Genomic DNA, 12,774 nt, shown 5'->3' on the forward strand with positions numbered 1-12,774 from the left:
AGGAAAGAAGCAACTTAGAACTAAGGAGAAATTTCCTGACAGTTAGAACAATTAATAAGTGGAACAACTTGCCTTCAGAAGTTGTGAATGCTCCAACACTGGAAATTTTTAAGAAAATGTTGGATAACCATCTGACTGAGATGGTGTAGGGTTTCCTGCCTGGGCAGGGGGTTGGACTAGAAGGCCTCCAAGGTCCCTTCCAACTCTGATGTTATGTTAATATATGGGAGCAAGGCCAGTCAGAGGTAGTATTTACTGGTTCTCCGAACTACTCAAAATTTCCGCTACCTGTTCTCCAGAACTGGTCAGAACCTGCTGAATACCACCTCTGGTAGCAGATCTGTAGTTTTCTAGGCAACACATGGAAGAGGTTTTCCATATCCATTCTGTGATATTTCTTTCAAATTCCCAGTCTAATCTATGCCCCTAGCTTTTCTTAGTGGTCACCCATCTGTAGTTGTCAGGACTTCCCTCAGGATGCGATCACAACCAGATAAGTTGTAATAGTGGGTGATTATGTACAAATGCATTAAGAAATGGGCACAGCTTTGTTTGCACTGTTGCCGCCACAACCTTGAGTTTCTAGACTGCCCCCTGAGGGCAGTCCTGAGGACCTCAAGGAGCCTGAGGGATTTTGAGAACTGTGGTGAACTTCTTTAACCAGTTTCCCTAATCATGTTTTGTAATAGGCCAAATATCCCTTCAAATTAAGAGCATCTAAGAACTGATCTCAAATCTCCATGTTGGCCTGAGAATAATGGAGAACCAATAAAGGAGAATATTCGTAGCTCTAGGGTTGAAATGAGAGAGTGTTACTGCTCTCTGAGCTTGGTTGTTTTCTTGCAGGCATTTCATTCCCCAAATAGGTAACTTCATCAATATTCACGATGATATTACCTGCTTTGGGTAATGAAACATCTGCTAGAAAACAACCAAGCTCAGAGAGCACCAAGGACACCTTATGTTGTGTCTGCGCCCCCCAAGCCGGGCCTCCTGCCAGAAAGTGACTTGAAAAGTGAAGGGGAAGGGCCGTCAGGACTTACCTCAGGAGCACCGGCTCCCGGCTCAGCTCCAGGAGCCGGAAGCAGGCCAGGTGGAAGAGATAACGAGGCCTCCGTCCCCTGACTCTTCCCCCCCCCAGGCCACGCTTTCAGACCCAGCTGATGGCAATCAGGCTTTAAGACTTGTGGACTTCAACTCCCAGAATTCCTCTTCGCTGGCTGAGGTATTCTGGGAGTTGAAGTCCACAAGTCTTAAAGTTGCCAAGGTTGGAGACCCCTGCTCTAGTAGCTTTGAATGGTCACTGAATGAACTGTTGTAAGTTGAGGAGTATCCAGGGGTGGGCTGTTGGGGATTTGCAGGAGTTCGGGAGAATCTCTAGCTAAGATTCTGTGCAGTTCGGAGAACCCCCAAATCTGACTCCTGCCTGGCCCCGCTCACCCCTCCCCACCCAGGAGTCCCCATGCGGTCCGTTTTGGATGCAGGCAATTGCAAGGCGCATGCAGAGGCTCAGAGAGGGTGAAAAATGGGCCTACTGGAAATTCGGGAAGGGCCCGTTTCTGGCTTCCAGAGGGCCTCCGGAGCATTTTCACCCTCCCGGAGGCTCAAAAAAAGCCTCTGGAGCCCAGGGAGGGTAAAAACGCCCCTCCCCCATGGTGCAGGAGACCAACTAGGCCACACCCACCATGGCCACGCCCAACCAGCAACCAGTCAGAAAACCGCTTGCTAAAATTTTTGAAGCCCACCCCTTGGACAGTGGTGGGTATCAAAATTTTTTACTACCGGTTCTGTGGGCATGGCTTGGTGGGCGTGGCAGGGGAAGGATACTGTAAAATCTCCATTCCCACCCCACTCCAGGGGAAGGATATTCTAAAATCCCCATTTCCTCCCAGTCAGCTGGGACTTGGGAGGCAGAAAATAGATGGGGGCAGGGCCAGTCAGAGGTGGTATTTGCTGGTTCTCGGAACTACTGAAAATTTCCGCTACCAGTTCTCCAGAACTGGTTAGAAGCTGCTGCAACCCACCTCTGCCCTGGGAGTATCTCTACTTCTTTTGCAACAACTAATTGCTACGTTTAATGCTGCTAACTTTTCTGTCCTTTTCTTTTTTCTTGGAAGAGATTGATTTTTGCCCCCCCGGGATCTTTTTCCTGCGATACCAGTAGCCAACTTTTCTTGTGCTCAGCGCAAGCAATGGAGACACCCTCTGAAGAATGGCCCCTGTGAAGCAACTTAACAAAGGTACCTGTCAATGCCTCAGGCAGAGAGCGACAGCTTGTTCAAGCGAGGACAACTTCATTTTCCCTTCACTGTGACAGTGACATGGCAGTGTTTTTCCTAACACTGTCTGTCTTCTTACCGAGTTGTTGTCCTGCCCGGGAGCAAGGATACCCTTCATCTTACCTTCCGAGCCGCTGCCTTACTTCGATTATCAGAAACTCATCATGACTTATCCAGAGCCTGTTTTGTCATATTTGGTAGTGACATAATTTTCAGCTAATCCGGCATTGTGAATCTCTGTGCATTTCTGCAAGTGCCATATAAGATCAAAAATGGGGAAGGTGTGTTGGGGGGGAGAGAGAGAGAATCTAATCACAATGCAAATTAGGTCAGGCTTGGCACCAATGATGTGAAGCAATAGCTTATTTCAAGGGAGTCTCGTGTGGTGACAGTATAATTAAGATTTCTGTTAGAAGTAATGAACTTTAGGAGCCTAGTTGAGGGAGGTTTTTTTCTTTTGGTTTTTTTTTTTTTTGTCCTGCAATGGAGACCTATTGGCTTAGAACCAGAAATACTTGCTTATGGGGGGAAATTGAGAACAATGATGTTGAATTTGCCTGATCGATAAGAGAGCCAATCCTGGACTTGTGTACTATTTTCGCTCAAAATACAAACAGCCATTTGCCAAGGGATATATAATAATAACAACAGAGTTGGAAGGGACCTTGGAGGTCTTCTAGTCCAACCCCCTGCCTAGGCAGGAAACCCTACACCACTTCAGAAAAATGGTTATCCAACACCTTTAAAATTTCCAGTATTGGAGCATTCACAACTTCTGGAGGCAGGTTGTTCCACTTATTGATTGTTCTAACTATCAGGAAATTTCTCCTTAGTTCTAGGTTGCTTCTCTCCTTGATTAGTTTCCAACCGTTGCTTCTTGTTCTACCCTCAGGTGTTTTGGAGAATAGCTTCACTCCCTCTTCTTTGTGGCAACCCTGAGATATTGGAACACTGCTATCATGTCTCCCCTAGTCCTTCTTTTCATTAAACTGACATACCCAGTTCCTGCAATCGTTCTTCATATGTTTTAGCCTCCAGTCCCCTAATCATCTTTCTTGCTCTTCTCTGCACTCTTTCTAGCGTCTCGACATCTTTTTTACATCGTGGTGACCAAAACTGAATTCCAAATGTGGCCTTGCCAAGGCATTACGAAGTGGCATTAACACATCACGTGATCTTGATTCTATCCCCCTGTTTATGCAGCCCAGAACTGTGTTGGCATATATATGGCCCCACTTGCTTTAATTTCCTTTCCTAGAAGTAACAACCGACGAGTTCTCAAAGGATAGAATTTTGGAATCGTGCGAATGATGTTCTTGCAGAGTAGCTGTGAGGAGCACCCTAATCAATTTATCTCAACACCATTGCTCTTCTCTTTCCCTCCCCAACACTCATTGCTATCCCTGCCTTGGATCAGGTAGGTGTCCACAGTTCCCTATATAGCTGTAGGTTATTTTGTAATATTTTCTAAAAAAGCTCAAGAAGCCCATTTGCAGTCAAGATGTATTCTTGAAACAGAAACAAGAGCAGGGACAAAATGGATCATACCAGAGGCAGAACATTTTGTTCTCATATGTCTCACCAGGGACATCTTCATGCCCTTTGAGCAGTCTGTTCTATGCCACTTTTTTAAAAAAAAAAAAATTAATAGCTTCTGGAAACCCAAAATGTGAGCAATGTGTTCCTAAAAGACCCCACTAGCCTCTCCTTTTGTATCTCCAGGCATTTTTCCACCAGACGTTTTTCCTTGTTTACATCCTACCTTGCCAAAGGGGTTGCACCTGTATCAATCCTTTGATGGCTGATCAGTCTCTCCAACAGGGCAAGGGTGAAAACACAGTTTCTCCAACAGCTCAACTATGAATCTCATGTCTTGAGACTGCATTCGCCATGATGTCAAAAAAGATGTGGAGACTCTGGAAAGAGGGCAGAGAAGAGCAACAAAGATGATTGGGGGACTGGAGGCTAAAACATATGAAGAACGGTTGCAGGAACTGGGTATGCCTAGTTTAATGAAAAGAAGGACCAGGGGTGACATGATAGCAGTCTTCCAATATCTCAGGGGCTGCCACAAAAAAGAGGAAGTCAAGCCAGAGATGGGTTTCAGCTGGTTCTGACCAGTTCTGGAGAACCGGTAGTGGAAATTTTAAATAGTTTGGAGAACCAGTAGTAAAAATTCTGACTGCCCCTGCCCCTTGGGAGCTCTGCCTCCCAAGTCCCAGATGATCGGGAGGAAATGGGGATTTTGCAGTAACCTTCCCCTGGAGTGGGGAGGGAATGGAGAGTTTAAATATGGCTGTAAACCGCCCTAGGTCCTTCGGGAGAAGGGCGGTATATAAATTAAATTATAAATAAATAAATAAAAGTTTACAGTATCCTTTCCCTGCCACGCCCACCAAGCCACACCTACAGAACCAGTAGAAAAATAATTTGAAACCCACCTCTGAGTCAAACTATTCTCCAAAGCACCTGAGGGTAGGACAAGAAGAAATGGGTGGAAACCAATCAAGGAGAGAAGCAACTTAGAACTAAGGAAAAGTTTCCCGACAGTTAGAACAATTAACCAGTAGAACAACTTGCCTCCAGAAGTTGTGAATGCTCCAACACTGGTAGTATTTAAGAAAATGTTGGATAACCATTTGTCTGAAGTGTGTAGGGGTTTCCTGCCTAAGCAGGGGGTTGGACTAGAAGACTTCCAAGGTCCCTTACAACTCTGTTATTCTATTCTATTCTATTCTATTCTAGTCTAGTCTAGTCTAGTCTAGTCTAGTCTTGATTCCTAGGCACTCACTCGTAACTTCAGTCTCCCTCTCTCCCCTCTTCCCCATCCTTCTCCCCTCCAACTCACCCCACACCCCAATCTTTCAGTTCAGGTGACCTGTCCAAAATGCAAAAAAATGGTGGCTGTTTTATAGACCTAGAGCTCTTAATGTCAGGCAGCAAGAAGCAACATGAGATCGTTGGACTGTAAAGAGCAGGCATGTACTCTCAAGGCAGCAGCAAAGAGACATGGGCACCACTCTTAAGTTCTGTTGTGTTAAACCCTTGCTTTGTATCTGTCTGTGGGGACCTTGTTAACAGGGCTGGTGCCACCTGCCAGTCTGCTTCTGCATGAAATATATAAGGCTGGCTATTACCTTTAAAACTCCGTAGGTCCCAACTACTTGAGAGAAGATCCCTGTATGCATTCTCCTCCCAGTGAGCCTCTCTGAGAAGGCTTGTCTTCAAATTATATTAATTTGTTTCTCATGATCGAGAGCTGTAGCCAGTGGTGGGATTCAAATAATTTAACAACCTGTTCTCTGCCCTAATGACCAGCTGGATAGGCTTGGCTTGGTGGTCATGTGACCATGTGGGCGTGGCCAACTCAATATCACTCACATCGATGGGTGCTTCGCCTTAGCTGTTATAATATGATAAGGGTTAACCAAGAGGCAGTTTCTATAAGTAGGGCAATAAAGATTAAGCTAGAAACAACAGCAGAATGTTTCCTTCCTGCCTTCCTTGCAAGATTAGCCCTGCAAAGTGGAAAAAAAACCAAAATAAGATTTCTCCCAACAACCGGTTCTCCGAACTGCTTAGAAAGTTAACAACCGGTTCTCCCGAATAGGTGCGAACTGGCTAGATCCCACCACTGGCTGTAGCCACTTAATTCTTTGGAATATACCCTCTGCGAATAAGACCTTAGAAGCATGTCTTTTAAAACAGATTATATTATATCATTGTTGTTGTTGATGATGATGATGATTTGATTGATTAAAAGGAAATGAGCTTTTAGGGGTTTTTTTTATGGTAAACCACTAAAGATTTGGGTAGTGAGCAAGATCATTAATTTAGGACAGGGGTCGGCAACCTTAAACAGTCAAAGAGCCGCAAAGGTCCTAACCGAAAGCCCCCATTCAATTCTGGAGCCGACCGGAAGTCTGGTTCCCCCACCAAAGAGTGTCCTCCTAGCGCAGCATCCTTTTTCCTCTACCTGTCCTAACTGAAAGTCCTATCAGTTGTGGAGCCGACCAGCAACAGGGAGCCTCAGCAGAGGGATGAAAGAGCCACATGCGGCTCCAGAGCCGTGGGTTGCTGACCCCTGATTTAGGAATAGCAGAAGCAGCGGAAGCTTTTGTAAGCAAGAAATGATGTTAGGACCCTTCTCCCTTTTTCTTCATTCCATGCCAATCAGCCAGGGGACAGCGCCTAGGAGTGGCAGCAAGAACGTTGGGCATACTTTGAACCCTACAAATCTCTAACTTACTAACTTACCAATGCAGAATGAGCTCTCTAGCAAGCCATACTGTAGTGGCCAAAATTGTGAAAACTTTTAGGGAAAAGTTTATTTTCTAAAACTAGCTAATAACACCACTTTTTTTTTAGTAGTATCATAAAATTATATGTCAATGGAAAGATAACTTAATCAAGAATGTAATGCAATAACTTTTATGAAGGATTTGCTATTAGAATAGCAGTTACACTATAAAGAAGAAAAGTGAAACACGTAGAAAAAATGAGATATACAAAAATTACCACCATGTCAGTTAATACTTAGTTCGGTAACCTTTAGCATGAATTATGGCCTTACAATGTCTTCCCATGGAGTGAACCAAGTCTTTTAGTTCTGCAGCTGCTATAATGTGAAACCAAGATTGAATGATGGCTTCTATTAACTGGGTTTTATTGCTGGGTCGCTTCTGACTAACAAGTTTCTTTAGTCGGCTCCATAGATTTTCCATTGGGTTAAGGTCTGGGCTATTCCCAGGCCATTCCAGCAGTGGAATATCTTGAAACTCCAAAAAACAATGGTGTTATTAGCCATCAAACTTCAAAAATACACTTTTTCCAAAAGGTTTCCACAATTTTGGCCACTACTATAGGGGTAGACCCTCACCACTAGAATTTCTTTGAGCAATAAACTGTCATTTGCTTGCTGTAATCAATGGTATTTATTCAGACCCATTGATATTTGGTCCTAATACATTTTCTTTTTAGTTGATCTTTAAATGAGGAATAAACACCTCCTGGAATTTAAAAAACCAGCTGAAGGGCAGCACTGTGCCTTTGTACATGCACAGTGACATCTCATCCATGCCCAAAGGGGCGGAGTTTGCATGACAGCAGCACAAGGCTACAACCATCATTTTTTACAAAAACAAGACATTTGGATAAGTAAAGAATTTGGATTTCTGTATCTCTTGTCTGCCATCTAATGGTTGTCTTTTTTTTTTGGAGCCCTGGGGGAAAAAAGTATTAGGCATGGGTGTTTAGTGACATGTTTATCCGTCATTTACTCTGAAGTATGCATGTTATATATGCAGAAGGTCTCAAGTTTAAACTCCAGTCAAAGATATAAGGTAGTAACACTGGAGATTCTGGAGAACTGTTACCAAATAGAAGGGATCTACTTCTATATGAAAAGGGACATGGTGGCTCAGTGGCTAAGACGCTGAGCTTGTCGATCAAAAGGTTGGCAGTTCAGCAGTTCAAATCCCTAGTGCCGTGTAACAGGGTGAGCTCCCGTGACTTGTCCCAGCTTCTGCCAACCTAGCAGTTCGAAAGCATGTGAAAAATGCAAGTAGAAAAATAGGGACCACCTTTGGTGAGAACGTAACAGCGTTCCATGTGCCTTTGGCGTTGAGTCATGCCGGCCACATGACCACAGAGACGTCTTTGGACAGCACTGGCTCTTCGGCTTTGAAACGGAGATGAGCACACCCCCCCCTAGAGTCAGGAATGACTAGCACATATGTGCAAGGGGAACCTTTACCTTTACCTATTATGTAGCAGCACATTCTCAAGTTCCTTATGATGAGGCGTTGAAAGCTACAGACAAAAAGGAAGAAGATCTTACAATGCCATCTCCTGATAGAAAGCATGGATTTCTCCTTGCCTGGAAATAAATTGCAACCCTTATCTCAGGCCATGAACCAAATTACTTTCCATGTTTATACCAAACTTGAGCCGAACTACTATTTTATCCCAGGGGATCTCAGGATAAAAGATCGTAGGCATGTACGAAGCCTGCATGATGCCTCTTTAATGAAAAAGTAGCATCCAGAGATGGACTAACCAAGGAACGAATGAAGGTAGCAATTATAACCGAATACATCAGAGACTGGCTAAAAGATGCCTGTCAATTCTAGCAGGCCATTGACCCTTACCTGGGCACCTGTTACCATCAGCACAGCCTTATTTTAAGATTTCTTTTAATTCTGAAAACATAGCTATGAATGGAAGCTGGCTTGGCCCTCTTGCTCTGGCCCACTTAGTCAAAGTTACGGTGGGCTTAGTCAAAGTTACGGTAGGCTTAGTAACTTAGTCAAAGTTACGGTGGGCTGCAAACCCAGTGCTTGATTTTAAAATACGTAATTCTGGCAAAGGTAAAGTGAAAATATAGAGGACATTGAAGATCGGTGAAGGTGGGATTGGATACTAAGGAGACATCTCACCAGTGTGGCACTATTTTTGAAAATCCATGGGGAATCTTCTCAACATTCCCAATGTACCAAGCATTCTTCTCGATTGCCTCCTCCTGCAGTCGGAATGGGACTTCATGGGAATGGGACCATGACAGCCAACTCCCCACAATCAAGCACAAAGTCTAGAAGCGGTCTCCAAGTATTTTGGCAACCTTTCTTTAATTATCCTTTCCCACAATTTCTTCACTATTAGTATAACTCTTGCCCCGCCGTGAGCTGGCCATGGCAAGTTGTCTTGTGTTGAGTTGGCCACAGTGAGTTGGCCAGGTTGAGTTGGCTGTAACAAGTAGGCCACGGCAGTGGTGAAATCTAAATTTCTTTCCTACCGGATATGTGGGCGTGGCTTGGTGGGCGTGGCTATGTGACTGGGGGATCAAAAGACAGAAACTCACTAACCATGTCCTGCTGGAGCAGGGTTGGACTAGATGATCTCCAGGTCCCTTCCAGCCCTGGATTATCCTCTGAAGCTGCGTCTAGTGCCAGGTTTGTAGTCCTTCCTTCCTCTCCTTTTTCCTCCCTCCCTCCCTCCCTCCCACTCTTTCTTCCTTCCTTCCTTCCTTCCTTCCTTCCTTCCTTCCTTCCTTCCTTCCTTCCTTCCTCTCTCTCTCCCCCCCCCTCTCTCTCAAACAACCCGCCCCCATTTTTTGCCTAGCAGGCTTCAGCTTTTTTACCTTTTAAAAATTGCTTTTAAAAGTAAAAAAAAAAAAGCCTGACCATCAGGCATCTCAGCTGGGATCGTCAGAGCCTTGTTTTAACCCTTTAAAAGCATTTTTTTAGGCTGAAGAGGTTGTTAAAAATGCTTTTAAAAGTAAAAAGAAAAAGTCTCTGATGATCGCATGGCTCAGCTGGGCATGGGGGGGTGGGCAGGGATTTTTGCTACCAGTTCTCTGCCATTGCTACTGGATTGGCTGATCTGGTCTGAACCGGAAGCATTTCACCCCTGGGCTGCAGCGAGTTGTCCTAGACCAAAGGTCTTCAAACTTGGCAGCTTTAAGACTTGTGGACTTCAGCTCCCAGAATTCTCCAGCCTGCTGGCTGGAGAATTTTGGGAGTTGAAGTCCACAAGCCTTAATGCTGCCAAGTTTGGGGACTCCTGTCCTAGACAGAACATGAAAACAAATTCTGGATCTTCCTTTTGCAAGCAAACTTGGAAAGAAGTCAGTCTGAAAAGAAGCAAGCCGGGAAGAGGACACATCATTGATGAGCCACTGGGAGACCTGCACGCCCCCAGGTCAACGTTTATTATGAGAAGTGACCTTTTGCTTATGAAGCTAAACAATATCTTGGCTGAACTTCTGGTGACTTCTCATATTTACTTTAGACTTCCCAATGTCCTTGCCTGGGGTTTAGCAATAAAAGATTCTCCCAGTTTGACAATGAAATGTTGACTTTCTCTTCTTTGAAATCAAGTAGCAACGGCTGCTATTGCATTAATGGAGTGTTTTGCTACTTGGCAGTCAAAGAGACCCCCGGATAAAAATAATATTGTTGAAGCCAAAAAAGAAAGAGACGCACAGCGGTTCATTTCATGTGCTGGTGCTACTGATCGCATCCAAAGCAACCCCCTGTAAACTGTTTCTCTTTGCTGGGTTTTCCCCCCCCCCCTCCCAAGGCTCATCATTTAAACATATTCTCCTTGATTTAAACGCTGTCTCACAACTGCTGGAAAACAGAGTATCTGCTACAAAGAGGCTACACTTACAAAATTGCCTGTCTCTTTAAAAATTAAGGGTACACAGCAGGCCTGCCACTTTCCCTTCTTTCACCTCAAAGAATACAGTTATTTCCAACAGCAAAACATCAAACTCAGCTACTTCCCTCAACTGACTCAGGAGCAGCTCATGAAATTAAATAATTCTCATCCGCCTTCTGGAACAGTTCATTTCAGAAAGAATTATCCTAACTACTATTTTAGAGTAGCAAAATATCCCCCACCCCACCCCGCATATCTTTCTTCAACTCTCCATTCAGCGGTGGGATTCAAAATAATTTAACAACCGGTTCTCTGCCCTAATGACCAGCTGGGTAGGCAAGGCTCAGTGGTCATGTGACTGTGTGGGCGTGGCCAGCTCAACATCACTCAGGTCGATGGGCGCTTCGCCTTAGCTGTTACAATGTGATAAGGGTTAACCAAGAGGCAGTTTCTGTAAGCAGGGCAATAAAGATGAGGCTAGAAATAACACCAGAATGTTTCCTTCCTGCCTTCCTTACAGGATTAGCCCTGTAAAGTGGGGGAAAAAAAAACCAAAATAAGATTTCTTCCAACAACCGGTTTTCCAAACTGCTTAGAAAGTTAACAACCGATTCTCCTGAATAGGTGCGAACTGGCTGAATCCCACCACTGCCTCCATCCGCAATGATTGGTCTGTCTGGCCAATCTGTCCATTATCTCTGTGGTTTTCAGCTGGTTTTCTAGTTCTGTGTTATTGACGGATTCGTTCAATTATCTGTAATGCCAATGGAGACTAAATGCCCACCGATTGAAACACTAAGCTACTCTTTAAGGTGGCTTCCACAGGTATTATTTAGCTAAGAGAGAAGATTTGAAAGACTTCCTTGAGTTGGCTTCAAATCTGACTGATCTTCCTAACATATCCATGTTGTGTTTGTGGCAACATTGCAGGAGTAGCTTGCTAGTCGTGGTTGTTCTTGTTTTGCTCATTAGCCTAGCTGGGGTTCCTAGCTTAGTTTTTTTTTATTAGCCAAGATTGCTGGCATTGCCTATGATAGGCAGGTCTTGAGAATACTGCTCAATGCCTTCCCACCCATGCCCTCTATAGTTTTTTTTATTTTTTTATTTATATTTATTTTTATTTGCATTTATATCCCGCCCTTCTCCGAAGACTCAGGGCGGCTTACACTATGTTAGCAATAGTCTTCATCCTATTTGTATATTTATATACAAAGTCAACTTATTGCCCCCCCAACAATCTGGGTCCTCATTTTACCTACCTTATAAAGGATGGAAGGCTGAGTCAACCTTGGGCCTGGTGGGACTAGAACCTGCAATAATTGCAGGCAGCTGCTGTTAATAACAGACTGCATTAGCAGCCTGAGCCACAGAGGCCCTTTGAGTACATGATTGAGTTTGAGTACATGATTCCCCACTGTTAGGTAATACTACCCAAATTGGCTCCACTGACTTGTCCCCAAAGGCAGACTCTGAGATTATTCTTCAATCCTCCTGACTTGAGGTTAGATTCACTTACCGTCCATTGGTTTGCAAATGTGAGTGTGCGTGCGTGCGTTTCGCTCATACTCGCCACCTCTGTGCATGCACAAAGCGTTCCATGCATGCACAGTTGCTCACGAATTACATCCAGGCGGGTGGACGGAGTCTCCTGTGGTCACCACTATCGGTTCGACAAAACCGGTTGAATCCTACGACTGCTCCTGACTTGAGGTTCATCCTTAAGTCCCTGTAGCTGCCCAGGAACCTTCCCTAGTTACAGGAGGTCCTTTACTTATGACCCCAATGGAGCCCAAAACTTCCATTGCTAAGCAGAAGAGTTATCAAGTGAAATTTTCCCCATTTTACGACATGGTTGTTAAGTGAATCTGTTCCCTGTTGACTTGTCAGGACACACAAAAGTGATCACATGGCTCCAGGACACAGCAACCGTCATAAAATATGAACCAGTTGCCAAGCATCTAAATTTTTATCACCTGACCATGGAGATGTTGCACCGGTCGTAAGTGTGAAAAAACAGTCATTAGTCACTTTTTCAGTGCTATTGTAACTTCGGCCACTAAATGAACTGTTGTAAATTGAGGACTACCTGTGCATTCCACTGATCAATGCGTTTAACCTGTAATCTCCATCTCAATTTGACATTGCCAATTCCCAGCTGAAATTGGCAGTCTTCTTTCATGACACCCTTTGTTGTGCCTCGTCCTCCTTAGCCGGGCCCCTCCCGTCTCCTCCCGGGCCTGTTATCCGACTCCGAGTCTGATAATGAAGATAAACGGCCTGTCATGCCTCCAGCCCCCGGACCTGGCCCCATGCCCGGAGGGGAGTCAAGGAGTGA

Source organism: Ahaetulla prasina, chromosome 7, assembly GCF_028640845.1.
Source record: "Ahaetulla prasina isolate Xishuangbanna chromosome 7, ASM2864084v1, whole genome shotgun sequence".
In the NCBI taxonomy this organism is placed as follows: domain Eukaryota; kingdom Metazoa; phylum Chordata; class Lepidosauria; order Squamata; family Colubridae; genus Ahaetulla; species Ahaetulla prasina.